The 14,942-nt window shown below is 39.8% G+C and overlaps 1 pseudogene; it reads left to right on the top strand.

Annotated features, from left to right (window-relative positions):
- Positions 1-13,802: 13,802 nt before the first annotated feature.
- On the top strand, positions 13,803-14,426 carry LOC147443724 (uncharacterized; annotated as a pseudogene).
- The last annotated feature ends 516 nt before the right edge of the window (positions 14,427-14,942 follow it).

Genomic DNA, 14,942 nt, shown 5'->3' with positions numbered 1-14,942 from the left:
CATGACTGTAGTTACTATTGAGGTTTTGAGAAAAGATGACGGATTATAATTTCTATGGGTACTTTGAATAACATTTTATAAGTTTGCAAAATCATTGCTTGAGATGTGTTCTAGATTTCATGTACCATTTTATTTAAATTCACAGAAAAGGACACTAGAGTTTCCTTGTCGGTACCAAACTAGTGCTAACCATGATATGCATGAACTATCGAACATGAAACAAAAACCACTTGTGGACACTTGCGTGTCAAAGAAATTAGCCCCATATGAGTACATATGGGGCTAGAGGCAATGATCTCCCATTGAGATAAAACAACCCACGATGTAAAGTGCCACTCTCAAGTAGCAAAAGATCTGCTTGACCGTCTGCCAATGTATAGATCCTGATCTTGATGATGTTGGTGATCTTCATGAGGCTGGTGATCTTTGACCGTCTGTCTGGTAAAGAGTGACATCCGCAAAGATCACGAGCATCATGAAGACTGAATTGCAAACCTGTTTCCATGGGAGTGGAAATAGGTTTGCAATCCTCAAGTCCATACTTACGTAGAGATGTCTCTATGTAACTTGTCTGATGCAAGGCAATACCACCATCACACCGCTTGAACTGTATGCCCAAGTAATGATGCAGCATATCTGAATTGTTCATCATAGAAGTAACATTCAAATCAGTCTTAAATTCAGCAATATGTGCCTCATTCAAACCAGTGATCAACAAATCCTCCACATATAGAACAACGATGAGAAATACATTGCCCTAGCACTTTACATACAAAAGTCCCTGGTTGAACAAACGAGCGACAAATTTCTCATACTAAGCACGAGGAGATTCAAAGATTTCTTACATTTTCACACTTTATCGTCTTGTCCTTTCTTGACAAAACCACGAGGATGCATTACATAAACTTCATCAAATATGTCACCATTCAAGAAAGCAGTAACAATGTGTGATTGATGTGCATCTCAAACAAAACAAGTTGCCAATGCACATAAAAAACTCACAGTAGTCATACGACATGTGGGAGCAAAAATCTCATCATAGTGTATGCCTTTCTATTGTGCATAGCCTTTTGCAACAAGTCAAGCCTTATAGCAATCAATCTCACCATCCGGCTTGCGTTTCAACTTCTAACCCACTTTGTACCAATGTCCTTTTTGTGAGGAGGCAAATCACATAGAGTCCATGTGTCATTTTCTATAAGTGCATCATATTTTGATTGGATGACAACCATCCAATTTTTCGAATTTTGTGCTTCATCAAGAGATAGAAGTTCGTGAACATCACATAAATTGGAAACATCCAAAGCATAGAAATTTGATGCATAAGATGCATGGCAAGAACCTAAACAAGTACAAAATACAAAGTTGTATCCAATTTACTATCATTCAAAGTATGCACCAATCATTTTGGCATACCTCTAGCCTGCTCATTCTCAGCCTTTTCCTCAACATGTACATCATGTACGTCTACATCAAAAGTGGGCTGATCTGTAGCATTTTTAGAAACCCCCATAGGCTGTACATTTGCATCATTGGAATTTACATTTAGACTTACGTCATTGAAAACATGCAATAAGCTGTCAAAAATGTCATATGAGCTTATAGTAATGTCTCTAGTACATGACAACAAGGGCGGAACAAAAACTTCCATAAACACAACATCCAGGGTACGCTTTGTTTGCAGATAGTACAACCTGTAACCTTTGTTTTTTGCACTACAACCAATAAAAATGCACTTGAAATCCTTATCATCCAACTTTTTGTGTTGCATTTGTGGCACCAAACATAAGCCAAAGCCTAAAAAATGCACATGTGATCAATAGATGGCTTTCTATCATGCCATGATTCATATGGAGCCATAGACTGCAAATCTTTTTGAGTACATGAGTGGCACACATGATGGCCTCAAGCCAAAACAAATGGGGCAAAGCTTGACTCTAGACCATTCATCTTGCCATCTCCACAAGCAAATTGTTCTCCCCTTTAGCAAGACCATTTCGTTGAGGCATACACGGCACTATCTATTGGTGTTTTATCCCACATCTATCCAGAAATGCATTAAATCCATGAGAAATATACTCCCCCCCTCGATCCAAACGAAGGGTGCCCATAATAATTTTGGAGACATTTTTCAGCCATAAGGGAAAAATTGCTTGAAGCACATAAACACTTTGGACTTTGCCTTAAGCAAATACACCGATGCATTCCTAGAGTAATCATCAACGAAAATCACAAAGTAAAGGTAATTTACCAAGGACAGAGTTTCCATGGCCCACAAATATCACTTTGCACAAGTTGTAACCTGTATTATTCCTAACTGAGCCATCCATTGGAAACTTCAAACACTACATCTTACCCAAAATCACATCAAAGTTTTTCAAACTTAACAAACAGAAAACATTCAGATGACCAAAATGTGTGTGCCAGAGTTTTGCATCTAAAATAGCCTAAGAATACACAAACACATTTGAAAATTTTTTCCCATACTTGTCATTCAAAGTGAGCTTATATAGCTCACGACATAAATTGCCTAATGCAACAATCTCACCACCAAAACTGAGATCATGAATTGTACATCTATCATACATAAATTTCACAAAAAGACCAAGTCTAGCAATGTGTGATCATGTTTTGCAAGAAGTCTGAAGCCCTCGACTATCTGCCATAGCAGAAGAAGAAAATCGTCGCACACGATAGTCAACTAAACTAGGCACTCCCTTGACTAGATAAGAGGCATTTTTGGCACTAGTGACTGAATTCCCATGAGGGACATCATCGAGAGAGGTAAACAAGTCACGATGAGAGGTAATGTGCATTGTAGCACCATTGTCAAAGTACCACACATGAGAATCTATAGCTAGAAACTGACATACATACATCATGGACAAAAGGATCATAGAAGCACTCTGCACTAAAAGCCCATTCTACATCAACCTTAGCATCACAATGTCCTTTCACAGAAGACTTAAAAATAGCTACGTTTGTAGTGAAACCAGTCTCTTTCTTCTTAGCCTCTTTTGCCTTCAACTTAGGACATTGCTAGATCAAGTGATCATTAGCTTTACAATAATGGCAACGCATCTTCTTTTTGCTCTTTTCACCATAATTCCCAGACAAATTGCTACCAAAAGAAGCATTAGGAACATGTGATTTACCACTTGTACAAGAACCATGGGAAGTGGCTACGGTGCTATTACCACCTTTCCTTTGAATAGTAATAAAGGCTTGGTCAAATTCATGTTGTTTAGTGTTGTTTTTTATAGAAAGTTATCCTTGCAAGAGCAATGTTCATAATGCATCAAACCTAACAACTTCTAGATTTTCTCGGGTCATAAGTCTAGCAAAATTCTAGTAAAAATCTGGCAAAGCATCAAGAGTAGTCTGCACAAGGGAATTATCATAAATGACTTCGCCTGCAAAAATAAGTCTCTCATTCCATTAGGAAGAGGATGGGGTCTAAGAGGGCCTCTTTATTTGCCATGAGATTATGAAGGTGATTAACATTTGAACGAATAGGTGCATGCCATGTGTGCAAGAATGGTGGTTGTGTAAGAGAGGTGTTAGAGTGGTCAAAGGATGCGCTTTTCCCCCAAAAAAGGGGGAGGACAAATTTATGGTTTTTGGCCTTCCATAATTGCTACATAAGATCTCCAATTTGAGCGGAGATTATAGATCTAGAATCTGCATACCGAGCTCTTTCCATAGATATGTTACTTGATATACTTTTGTCCGCTAGATTTTAAATTTCATTTTGGGGGAAAAGTTTGAATTCAAATAAAGTAGTCGCTCTACCTATTTGAATTCAAAAGTTTTCCTTTGGTTGCTTTCTTAATACTAAAGGTTTGACTCCCTTAAACTACCAAATAAAGAGGCTCTCCTAGACTCCATTCTCTTCCTAATGCATATGCTTGACATCATCAAGGAGTGTGTCCATCTCATCTTCCTCATGCATAATCTTTGACTCCAACTCTTTATGTAACAATGCAATTTTAGGTTCATTGCGACTTGCATAAAGACCAGCTGAATATCCCAAGCCTATTTTGCAAATTTTGATGAACAAATATGAGGAGAAATAGTGTGCTTCATAGAGAATGCAATCAATGCATGATCATGTGCATCTCTTACATGCCTACGAGCTTGCTTAGCCATAGGAAAAATAGCTCTGGCAGCAGCAGCCCAGCTAGCAGCATCCGAGCTCTTATTCAAGTGGGGCCATACCATTTAGCAATAACATGTCGTATCCGACACTGGCTATGCCTAGGGTCACACCTATGAACTTTGGACCACCACATGGTACACCACCATACGAGGGACCTGAGGGCCGCACGTATGCCAAGGCCAAGGTCAACTTGAGGGCCAACGGCCGCGGGCATGCCAAGGCCAAGGCCAACTCCCATCCCACATGTAGTTCTAGGAGCACCTGAACGTGCGGCCACTATACCTACTTATTTAGGAGATTTGGCAGCATTTGCTCAAACCGTCGATCGTTTATTTCTGAGAATATGCGTAACACACCTGATAGAGAGCTTAGAAATAAGATAGTATAAATAGCCAAGCTCACACAAAAGTCTAGTGGAGACGGGGATGTGAGAAGGCATATCAAAGTGTTTGAACAAATATGTGATTCTCTACGAGAACACAATGACCTACATAAGAGTAATGCTTTAAGCCTAACCTTAAGTGGGAAGGTTGGGGATTGGTATAGAACCCTAAGGGTGGACGAAAAAATGATTTACCCTACTCTTAGGAGACTGTTCTTGAAATAATGCATACAAGAGAGTGGAAGAAAAAATGATTTACCCTACTCTTAGGAGACTGTTCTTGAAATAATGCATACAAGAGGGAGTGCTTTGGGGTGTAGCCTCTCAGCACCTGAAAGCCCAACGAGCTGAAGGAGAGTCGGTGAGAGACTTTATTAGTCGCTCAAGAAGCATTTGAATTCTCCTCGTAATCCAAATGAGCACTTCAATAATAATCAATTTCTTAATAGATTCATTAGGGGATTTTGACATGGGGATATATACAATGGCCTATTCATTAGAGGTATCACCACTTGGGAAGCAGTCACCACCAATGCGATCCAATTGGAGGATAATTTGATGATTCAAGGAGAAAGAGTGTCTGTTGAGCCTAAATCTACTAGCTCGCAAGCATTGGAGCATCAACCAATGACCCTAAAGCCTATTGCTAAGGAGCCAAAAATATATGAGATGACTTTAGCAGATCTCACCAAGGTCATTCAAGAGAGTCTTAGAGACAATTGTGATCCACAAAAAAATCATATGTATCCAAGAAGGGAGCAACAATGATGCTCAGTATTCTATGGTCCGCATAGTACTAGTGAATGCCCTACTTTTAGAGTAAAATTTAATGGGAATTGCAATGCCTATGGGAGGCATGGTCATCAAGCTAAGGATTGTATAGTAGTTAAGAACGCAATGTCTAGTAGACCAACCTTATCCTAGACAGACACACCTTTAGTGCCTGCATTGATGCCGGCCCCACCTCTTGAACAAACATCACAACACATGGTCCCTAGGGCCCAAAATGTTATTCAAGAAACACCCTTACCACCTCCAGTGCTAGGACCGCAACCACCGCATCCGAGAATCATGTTTGTGAATCACGTGGGTTGTGAGTCATCTATTGCTTGTTTGGAAGGCTGTGAGGAAGATATAGACCCTAATATTGCATGTGGGATTGATGCGCTTGAAGAAAGTCCACAATACTATATGGAGGACTATTGGGAACAAGTCAAACATGTCTATCAAGTTGCTGCAAGAGGCCAAAATATCAATTACACTGCCAAGAGACCACCTCTTCAATGCTATGACTGTGGAGGTCCACGTCGTGTGGCCGAGTGTGCTATTAGGCTATAAAAGAACACCACACTAATGCAAACCAATAAACCGAGCACGTCTACAATGCCAATACTCATGTGTAATCAATGTGGCATAGATCATTTGATTGCCCAATGTTCAAATGATCCAAATGTGCCAAAGATCACGCCATTAAACTTGATTGAGGTTATCGAGGAGTCATCGCAAAGTAAACATGTGGTACTAGTAAACGTACTCACATGATTGATGCTCCAAAACAAATATATATTCTTGAAGAAAGAGACACGACATCAATAGCCCAATCTTACAAGAAGAAGAAAACACGAAGGAAGAGATCGCAAAAAGCAGCGAAGTCAGACCCCAATTCAAAGACCAACATAGGGAGAGTGAAGACCCCGTATATATGAACGATGCTGAAGAGGATTTTGATTCAGTTGAAACCATCGAGACCAAAACGACCACTAAGAAAGAAGCCAACAAGGAATATCATCATCATGAGCCACAATGACTAGGACCCAAGAAGAAGATAGGAACTTACCCAAACCCTACAGAGGAGAACGAGCGAGTCAAGCAATTATAGAGTTTGGTAGAAGATACCCAAAGGGATCTAGAGCCAGCACCTAGGCAGATCCAGATTACATACACATTGTTCCCTACACAACAACAACCTCACAAAGTCCATAGACCCCTAGCCATACCTTGTGTCATCAAAGAAGAAAGTGACTTAAAGTCATGGGAAAGTGGACATACTCACTTCTTGTTGGAAAGAATGTTTATAGAGGGACTACCTGACCCTATCGAAAAACAAAGATCCCACCTTCCCCACGTTAAGGAATTGAAGCACAAAAGGTGTCGTTAAATACTACCAAATTGATGGATTTCATGGCTTCAGAAGTTAGAACCACCATCATGTCCAAACTATATGGAGACCCTGAGCTATTCTTAGCTCTTTGAGCTTTACTCAATGGAGAACTGAAAGTCGGGCTACCACAATTTGCATAGATGGATGGAGCTAGGGAGATGCCAATAGAGGAGGAACACTTAGATCCACAACACAACCTAGATGAGAACCTTGTTGTAGAAATACCTATTAACAAGTTGGGACAATACTTTGAGGGCAATGAATCCAACGCAACCTTACCAATCACTACCAAGGGATTAATTGTGAATGGAATCCTTGATGGTGGCACTGGGGTTAGCATTGTGACTAAAAATTGATGGGAAACTATGGGAAGAACTCACCTTGGGACCACAACCATAGTAGTAAAAATGGCCAATGGGTCTATTGTTAAACCTATTGGGATGCTAGAAGATCTTAAGATCAAGGTCTTTAGACATAAAATAATAAATACCTTCATTGTTATGGATTTCTCCAAGCACACTATGGCATTTGAGATAATCTTAGGACGTCCTTTCATGAGGGAAGCAAAAATGGTGCATCGGACTGGTCTAGAAACCATGTCTACTTACTGTTCCAAGATTCTATCATTCGAGTGGATCTTGTAATTGGTCGAGCACATCCTCTAGAAAATACGTTTATAATTGATCATAGATCTGACACCATAGTTCACTGGCCTCATTGTAGTATTGTTACACATGTAAAGCGGACACCGATGCTGGGGAATATTATCCTTATATGTATGTACTACCTGGGATGACTGAGTCAGACAATGTGGATTGGATCCACTTAGCAGCAACCAAAGACACTTGGGGAAATAGGGAGATGACCTGGGTAACACCTGAGGAGATGAAATGCCACCACTCGTACCCTTTAATTTGCTAGAAGCAATGAATATAGCTTCTAGGGAGATGACCTGGGTAACACATGAGGAGATGAAATTCCACCACTCGTACCCTTTAATTTGCTAGAATCAATGAATATAGCTTTTGATGACCTACAAGATGAAGGTTTGACTGGCACTGGAACCAATAGTGTCTCACAAGACTATAGCCCACACGATTTGGGGTCAGAATCATCAATTGAAACTAATTTTGAGGACGAATAATTTGAGTTAAATCTTAGTGCAAATGTGGGGACAAACCATTCAGGGCCCAGTGATACCCTAGATGACAATCTATCTAAGGGAGCAGAAGACACAAGTAGCGATTCATCTAGTGACTCTTCACTAGATGATTCATCTAATAGAGACTCATCTAGTGACTCTTCACTAGATATTGGACGTAATAAAAAATCAGACAAGAAGAGTAAGAGATATAAGAGGCGACGATTTCGAGTAAATGTGCGTGCAGCCAAAGAACAGGCAAAGCTTAAAAAGATCCAAGAAAGAGTTGAGGCTCGAGAAAGACAAAAACGTCTTAGACACCAACGAGAGGCTAATCTGGGAATCACGGAAGAATTTTTTGAAGACACTGATGATGATTGGTTGGAATCTGAGCCACCTCTAGAATATCCACTAAATAGCGTCTATAAGAGAGTACTATATAACGCATTACTGGATACAGGAGGTCAACATAATTTGTAAAAACCACCCCTATCCACAAGCACCATCCAAGTCAAGGGTGTCGAAATAAGAAGAAAACCACTGTTTTTGGAATCCTACACACTCCTGTTATTTATGACAATGGAACCGTGGTTCAAAGCTTTTTGGTCATGCTTGTTGGTACTATGGAGGGTAATAAAAACTTGGGGTGCAAATGGACGTCTGCAATCAAATGTAATATCGACTGGGAGACCAGGAGTATCACGACGAAGAAACCAAGTCATGGCCCTACGGCTCAAGGAATAACACCTGAAATCTCACCTTCTCATAGCACAAAAAACAACAAAATATTGCCAATCTAAAAAGTCACAACATCCTTGCCAGTAGCATAACCCTCTAAAGCCTCAACTTCCATGGCTATGACAAACAGTTCTACATCAAAGGCTCCACGTGATCTGACCAAAGGGTACATAACAATATGTCCCCAAGGTATCATTATCAGACCCCCCCATGGTTCATGTTAATTCACAAAGGAAACCTCAAAGGAAGGCATCCACCCAGGTTAAGAAGGTGGAAACCAAATCATGTTGGATTCTTGAACAGCTATTAGAAGCCCAAGGCTATCATGATGGAAATGATAGAATTTGGGTACCTAAAACGATTCTTACAAATATTCTTTTTACCTATCCCAAGTAATGCATTTATGTTATCGTCATGTTTCCTCTGAATGGGATTCGGTTGAAGCACTCTCTTGTGAGAGAAAAGTTGAGTTATAGTGGCTGGTCCGCCTCTTGACTACGATAGATCCCTATTCTATCCAGGAAGTTTGCCCAATTGTCCAAGTTTAACCTTTTTCCTAGGATAAGTATGCACGCCTCGTGACATTCCTAATACTATTATGCACAAAAGAGGACGAGGAGGATAATGGTGATTGGACAAACGAGACACACGACCTTACCGAGAAGAGGATTACACTACCTTGATGATGAGGATGGTAGTTTAGCCTTAGAGCTACCGACATAGCTCTCCAACCTCCACTTACTTTGATCCTCGTGACTCGAGTGATGGAGGGTAGGTAGGATTAGTATGATAGGAGTGTTTTTGTTTTAGACTTTAGTGATTAGCAAGGTTCTTTTTTCCCACTAATGTGCCTTTGGAAGGTGGATGTTTGGTGGTGACTATTGTGTAGTTTGTGACTACATAAGGATGCCTTTAAAGGACAACGACAATGGATATTTACATGTTACAACAAATGTTCTCCATTATATCAAGTGTACTACTTCCTTTTATCTATGCTGTCCAGAGTTACATGTTTGCATCTTCTCATTTGAGTTTCTACCAATGCATAAAATTTATGAAGTTGTGACATTGCCAATTTAGATGCTATAATTTTTTCAAAATTCTAGTACCTTGTTCTTCGCTTTGAGTTTGGTCTATTAGTTGGCTTTAAGTAGGTATCGAGACGTTACGCTAAACTAGGCCACTTAATTGCTGCTGACTTTAATTTCTAAATAGTCTAGTAACTTTAGTAATGTTTTAGGCTATGTGGATATAGTTCTCTCTAGCTTATTCCACCTAAGTGTGACTTGTGTTGTGGAAGTCCATGTGTTAAGCTGGTATTTGAGACCTCGAGTCCCCCAACTACTTGTAGCAACTATGAAAATAAAAAAGAGAGAAAAGAGAAAGTAAATAGCACAAACTTCCTTGTACTTTATGTTGATCACACTTAAGTGGTATAAGTTACAAGATCACTGCTCTTTAGACCCTGACAAGCATTCCTAGGGTTAACTACTCTTTAGTCAACATTTTTGGCCTTCCCAAAGGGCAAAGACTATAGCGATGCAATGTCTTTTTGCTGACTAAAATATTTTTCATTTATTTTGTTCATTTTGTGGATTTATATCAAGAACCACTATGTGATATGATTAAAGCGGTTGAAAAAGTGGCCACTCTCCGTACAAGATGGGTATCCTAGGAGGTTGGTGGAGGTAGGGATAAGGATTGGCCATGTGTAGACCATCTACTGGCTTATCATCTGTGGAGGGAGTGATAAGACTCTTCTAGGGTTGTGAGTTGCATCATTATTTTACTTTACAGCAACTGGTTGTTAGCTCCCAAGCTTCTAACGGGTAGGGGTAGGCGAGAAGCGCGAGCTGCCATGGCATGGCTGCACTATGTGGAGGATGATGAAGGAGAAGAAGCCGCCATAGTGTGGGCAATACCTGGGTTGCACGCGCGTTGCAGTTCTTCTCTCTCCCCCCTCCACGTGAACCAGTCTGGAGTCTCTCTCTCTCTCTCTCTCTCTCTCTCTCTCTCTCTCTCTCTCTCTCTCTCTCTCTCTCTCTCTCTCTCTCTCTCTCTCTCTTTGTATCTGTCTGCTGCTGAAAGCATTGCAGAGTGTCATTGCTCACTATCTTCGGAATCTTGCTCTTGTGCACAACTCTGAGGTTGTGAAGGTGGTCGCCCTGCACCTGTGGCCCTGCACCTCCGGCTGCGGCCATGCCTCTGCACCTACGGCGCTACCCCTACGGCCCTGCACCTGCACCTGCACCTGCACCTACGGCCCTGCCCCTGGGGCACTGCTCCTGCACGTGCACCTGCGGCCTTGTCCCTGCGCTTGTTGGGCATCATATGCTACAATCAATGCATTCCAAGATATGACGTCCCGTATTTGATACCTGTGATGTTGACTAGGCGGGCTGGGTCTGGCATTAGCTGGTGCAACGATGTTTCAAGGTTTACTAGGTTGCTGGGATGGTCCTATGGAGGACAGTGCATCTGGGTGAGCTTCTAAAGGCTTGGCGCCGTGTGTTTCTGCTAGGGAATTGTGAATTTACTTTGGATGCTTTCATGAGCATCATGGACACTTTTGACACTTCCATGTGGTATTTTTGCAGATGTTGGTGTGGTTGAACGATGCTACTTGGGCGGAAAATCCATGTTTGGAAGTACAGTAAGCAGGTGTTCAGTGACCTTTTATGAGTTGCATCAATTAGAACCTTTGTCATGTGATGTACTTCACACTTTAGGTGCGGGAGGGACACATAATGTTAATGATATTTGTAGTATGTTCGGATTTTGTCGACAAGCATAGATTCTTATATGCGCTGGGCTGAGTTTGGATGTGTTTGTTGTAGCTCGGGATGGGTCAACAGTCTCTTTGATATAATTGTCAAACTTAGTTGAGCTCTACTTCATCCAGATCGTACATTTTGTGTCGATGTTTTGCATAGCTGAGAATGAGCATCATAATGGTTGCTTTTGTGTATACTTGTCTATGTGGGATAGGGTTGGTTTAAATTTAAGATTATTCTCAAGTTTTATCTTGAGCGCTTAGGATTTCTATCATGCTTTGGGCGTGTAATTCAACAAATCAAGCTTGTATTCTTGTCCTTTATTCACGACAGGAAATTGCGATGACGTCTCATTCACTGCCTAGACATCTTCGGATGTTCTAGATAGAATTAGAGAAGACCGAGCAAGCTTTAGATACGGATGGGATTTGGTATACAAGATAAGCTATGATGATGAACACATGTCAATTATGGATTCATGCCATTATTTGGTCACTTTCTCTGAGCTTATGGTTTAAAAAAGGTCTGAATTATTTTTGGCAGTAAAAAGATTTTCATGCATAAAAATTTGAGGACTCTCATTGTTAATGCAATGGTTAATGTATGACTTTGGTGCCATGCGGACAGTTTTAAAGACCGCATTGTTATTAAATCTCCTCTTTCTAGCTTCGGGCAACTTGAAAAATGCACATTATGTTAATTTCAGTCTTCTTGAATCAATTATTATCTTGATTAAGACTAGTGGGATAGAAAAAATACCTTAATAATAATTAAATTTCCAAAAAAATGATAGATAGTGATTAAAATATTTTGATTTATTTATAGTAATTTAAAAATTGCTAAATAATTGCTTACAATTTTTAAAAGTAGTGTTGAATTCAAAACACAATTCTCATATTCTGAAAAATTACCGTAATTAAAATTTGAGTTTTCAATTTTCCAATATTTTCAAGTTTAAAAAAAGAAAGAAAATTTTAAAAAATCTTTAATCATGAAAAAAGAAACGTGAAGTTATTTTTGTCTCTTCTTGCCTTGATAATTGTTTACTAATGATGAAAAAGGTAAGTGAAGTTATTTTTTGCTCATCTTTTCTTGATAGTTGTCTACTACTTACCATCATCCTTACTCTTTACTAAAGCTGTCCATGTTGAGCGTGAAGACATTTACTCTCCTCATCATAGAAAGATACAACTTTTATATATTCTCTTCCTCCTCCTCCTATATAACAAGCACTCTTATGCACACTAGCTATGCTGTTCTTCAACCTCTAAGTTTGTCTGCTGAAAGCTCTGGTTATAAGGAAGATTGCTTTCACCTACCTAATGGATATTCCTATGGACAGTTAGTATATGCATTTGTTTCGTTGTTTTATGAGTTGTGATGAGATATGACTTAGAGCATTGACATGAGAAATTTTATTTAGATGTAAACTTCGATAAATTTTCATTGGGTGTAACACCGGACTTAGCATCGCCTGCTGTGAGTAACAAAAACCTTGGTAGTCAGAACAACACAGTTGCCGTCGTGTCACCGTTATCTCTAAACAAAAAGCAGTCATCCGAATCTCCACTCGGCAAGAAACTCAGCCCTAGAGCAAAACTGAACAAGGCTTCATCTTTAGCTATAAAAAAGGCTTTGATCTCTGTTAAAGGTAAAATTTATAGCTTGTTTATATGGTTAGACATCACTCCCTTACTTATCTAATTCTTTTTGCTATGTAAAGCATCTAGATGCTTGGCAGATTCCTCATTCTCATCTTCTTTGATTAAGAACACTTCAGAAGGGAAAGAGGAGCTTAATGCTAAATCTTTCAACTCACAATTGACCATAACCCTTGCTTTGAGAAATTTGGCAAGTTTTGAATTGTCTGAGATTGCGAATTTTAGGTTTGCTCTAGAAGGAGAAGTCCTATGTAAGTACGACTATGGTATATATCTACGCGCGGATCTTCTTGACAGGGAATCTCGTCATACAGTAGCCTTTGTTGTGACTAAGATCTACCTTTAAGAGTTTATTGAGGCCTTTGCTGTCAATGACTTTGTTCGCCTTGAGGGTGCATGTGTGAAAAGGGCTGTTTTGCCAAGGACGGTGGAACTTGCTTGTGGGATTTGTATGCACATGCTATGACTTTGATTGTCAAAGCTGAGGCTTTTGACTATTGTCTTTAACTTTATCCTGAGCAAAAAATCAAAGATTTGTTCTCTCAAAGCACAAGTGCTGCTGAATTTGTTTCAACAGTTTCTTTTATTGTTGTCAAAATAGAGAACGTTGTTAAAAGCGATGGCACTCCTAGCTTCCGTTTAACTGTGACAGATGGACCTTCAACAAGCAACCGAGCTATTGTTAGTGTTGATAAAGTTTTTTGCAACACAAATGTATATTTTCTCATGTGTGCATGTTGATGGCAGCTTCTCTTTGTCCCTACACGACGGCTCGACTATCAGTTTATGGTGCACGAAGTGAAAGAAATTGGATACTACTCATGTGTTGCTCGTAACATCAATGTCTTCAAGCATTTGTCAAACACCCTTAGTGTTGTTGACACTACTATCTTGTGTCCGCTTCCTCTCTCTTTGGCTGGTGTCTTCCAAGAATACTTGCTAAAACAAGTCATGAACTTATGCTTTGGGAAGAAGGTAATTGTTGTGTGTGCATATATTAATAAAAAATGCATTTATGTTCATTTCATGGTCATTGTTGAATTTGTAGGTGTTTGGAACGTTGGAGATTGTGAGTGTGAATAGCTTGGATGTCAAGTATTCATGCGGTGTGTGCAAAGGTCTAAATGTTAGTCGGCAAGCTAGCAACCCATTTTGCTACTTTTGTGGCAAACTCTCTACAATCACCAAGCAGCCTGTGTTGCCCACTAAATTATATCCCCAAGACGGAGAGGTTGTTTCTGTTATCTTGCAAGGAGCTGTAGTTGATTCTGTTCTTGGATTTTCCGTCCGTTCCTGCATCTCTTTGATCAAATCTTGGTAGAGTTAAAATCTTCACTCTTGAACTTCAAAAAGACTGGTTGGTTCACTATTGACAAGGCGGGATAGGTTATTGCATTCAAAGGCGCGTAGTTTGTGATCTTGATATCAAGGTTTTACTTTTTGCGGCTATGGAATATGATATCATTTTGCACACAAATGGCATAAATCTATATGTTGAACCTATATTTACTTGTAATTTTCCCGAGAACAAAGATGTTTTGCTAAGTTTGCTACATGTTTTTCACTTGGCCCTCTCTTTGCAATGTCTTGAATCCAAAACTCTGGATGAAATTCTAGAACAAATAGAACTAAGAAACGAAGACATTCTAAACGTTTGGGTTGACCCTTGGATTGTTGATGTACAATCACCTTCTTTTAATTTAAAAAAAAACGTCGCTTTTAGTTAGTCGACATTCGTCAATGATGCTGAGTGTGCACTTGGTTAGTGTGGTTTGCAATATGTTCTTTGCAATGTGCGAACTCTTCTTTTACCAAGGTGACGTTTGGAATGACGTCCGTTGTTTCGATGCACGCGATTGTGCATCTTTCTCCACTTGTCCAACTCTTGCGGTGTTGAATTTACGTGGCTGTTTTTTATGGTATCCG

Source organism: Adiantum capillus-veneris, chromosome 13 (genome assembly GCF_014529385.1).
Source record: "Adiantum capillus-veneris isolate H3 chromosome 13, ASM1452938v2, whole genome shotgun sequence".
In the NCBI taxonomy this organism is placed as follows: Eukaryota; Viridiplantae; Streptophyta; class Polypodiopsida; order Polypodiales; family Pteridaceae; genus Adiantum; species Adiantum capillus-veneris.
This window is presented reverse-complemented; position numbering and strand designations above follow the sequence as displayed.